We start from the raw sequence: 2422 nt of genomic DNA on the forward strand, positions 1-2422 counted from the left end.
CTGCAAGATAGGAGATTCCACATAGAAATAAGAAATCCATTGAGAGGAGGAGCTTTATACAGTTTGTACAGTTTGGAAATGGTCAAGTATAGTTTTGTTGTAAAAAGTACTTCAATAGCAAAACACATTTAAAAAGAATTCTTAGTAGAGAAACAGTACGGCAAACTTGTACCAAACAGAGTACACAGCAAATAACTTTCTGCCTCTGCTGTACAATCTAAAAGTTAAAGGTCCCAGGAGTGCCATCCTGAACTTGGAATGTATAGCCTTCAAATGTAGTTTCGGGCACAACATTCTGATCTTCCTCTTCCTCTACAGAGAGAGACTTCTCAATTAAGTTTAAAGAAGCTTTGTACACAGACAAATTTTCATGGTTTTGTAGAGCTTCAATTTTGTCCAAATCTCCACGTTCTTCAACCATTATACTAAGTGTCTCAGTTTCACCTAGTTTCTCAGCAGCCTGGAAGATGTTTGAAATGGTATCCAGAATAACCAGAATAATTTTGGTATCTTTTGCAGTTAAGAGGTTCATCAGTGGTTCTATTATAACACAATGAATGAGGTATACAATCTGTTCAACCATTCCTCCACTTGTATAGCTGGTCACAGCCCAAACAACTTCCTTTTGTGTTTTAAAGTCTGCCTTAGAGAGAACACCAAACAGGAATGGGACTAATCCATGATTCACAACTTGCTGTATCTGGTCCTGGCGACCAACTGTGATTTTAACATCGTCCTTGTAGCTTCCTTCTGAATATTAGTTTTGGGGTTCATTAACAAGCTGGGAAAGACAACAAGTGCTCCTGCATCTGTTACAACCTGAGTCTGTTCATTTGTCTCAATGATAATATTTCCTATGACTCTTAGTGCAGGAGTCACAATGGGCAATTCAGTAGCTCCTAGAAGCTTCACAAGTTGGGGTATGACTCCTGTTTTCACAATTCAATCCATTCATTTGGACCACCAGTAAGATAGGAAATGGCCCAGCAGATATCTGCTAATACTTCCGGATCATCATGATGCAGGAGATGAACTAAGGTAGGAAGAATCTTCTCAACAGCATCTTACCAGGGTGTAGGATTCTTGTTGCGACAAAGGTTTGAAAGGGTCCAAGTAAGGGTACATAAGTAACCACATGCTAAATATGACATATCAGGAACTGCAAGGAGAGCCAACAGTGGGTCAACTGCACCATACTTGATAACTAATCAAGTCTCAAAAAACTGAACCATCACCTGTAATGTTTCCTAGAGCCCATACAGCTTGTTCACTAATGTGGGCATGGAAAGATGACAATAGAGAAATGAATGCTGGGATAGCACCTCCATCTACCACAGCCTTGGTCTGTTCTGATGTCCCAGAAGCAATGTTAGTGAGGGCCCAAGCACATTAAAAGTGAATAGGACTACAATCAGTTCTGCCCAAGAAGGACACAAATTTTGAAATCAAACCAGCCTGGATTATGTTGTCTATGGGGGGCTGTTTTTCCCTAGAAAATAGTTTCCTAGCAACTTGAGTAGCCTGGAGGTGACTTTCCAGATTGTTGTTATTTATGTCTTTGACAATGTCATCAAAAGACCTATTTACAGTGCCCTTGTTGTTGCGGTTGTCCTGCAGTGGAGAGGTAGCATCATCAGTAAATGAGCTTACATTTCTCCTTTTCAGCATCTGGTCATCCTTCTTAGCTTTCCTCAGCTCCACATTACCTTCTATTCAGCTCTGCCTCATTTTGTACTGTCTTTCTCCTTGTTCTTGAATCTGTTAAAGCGGACAGCTGGTGAATTAACATTCTCATTGGTGGACATGGTTATGAGACAAAGGGAGAAAGCTGCACGGCCGGCTCAGGCTTCCGCAAGGAGACGGTGCCAGGCAGGTAGGCTGCGGGTCAGCTGCCCTCAAAACGCCCACCACGGATCAGCCCAAAGATGGTGTGGCTATAATTTATTCTCTTTTGCATACTTGGGATTTAATTTCCTTGTCTTCTTCAATTTCCTAAAGTAGAAACTTAGATTACAGATTTTAGATTTTATTTTTCTAAAATATATTAAATGCTATAAATTTCCCTCCATGCATAACTTCTGTTAGATCAAACAAATTTGGTAAATAATATTTTTATTTTCATTTAGTCTAAAATATTTTATATTTACCTTGAGATTTCTTTTTTGATCCATATGTTACTTAGAAGTGTGTTGTTTAATCTCCAGGAATTTCAGGACTTATCAGCTGCTCGCTCTCTGTAATTAATTCCCAGTGTAATTCTATTGTATTCTGAGAGCACATGTTGCATCATTTCTATCTTTTAAGTCTGCTAAGGTGGCCCTTAGCAAATGTGGTCTATCTTGGTGAATGTTCCATGTGCACCTGAGAGGAACAGGCATTTTGTACTTGTTGGAAGAAGTATCTTATAAAGATCAATTAGATC

At 39.4% G+C, this 2422-nt stretch overlaps 1 pseudogene; it reads right to left on the reverse strand.

Annotated features, from left to right (window-relative positions):
• Positions 1-217: 217 nt before the first annotated feature.
• On the reverse strand, positions 218-1805 carry LOC100683253 (annotated as a pseudogene).
• Between the last annotated feature and the right edge of the window lie 617 nt (positions 1806-2422).

The sequence above is a fragment of the Canis lupus genome, chromosome 27 (genome assembly GCF_011100685.1).
Source record: "Canis lupus familiaris isolate Mischka breed German Shepherd chromosome 27, alternate assembly UU_Cfam_GSD_1.0, whole genome shotgun sequence".
In the NCBI taxonomy this organism is placed as follows: domain Eukaryota; kingdom Metazoa; phylum Chordata; class Mammalia; order Carnivora; family Canidae; genus Canis; species Canis lupus.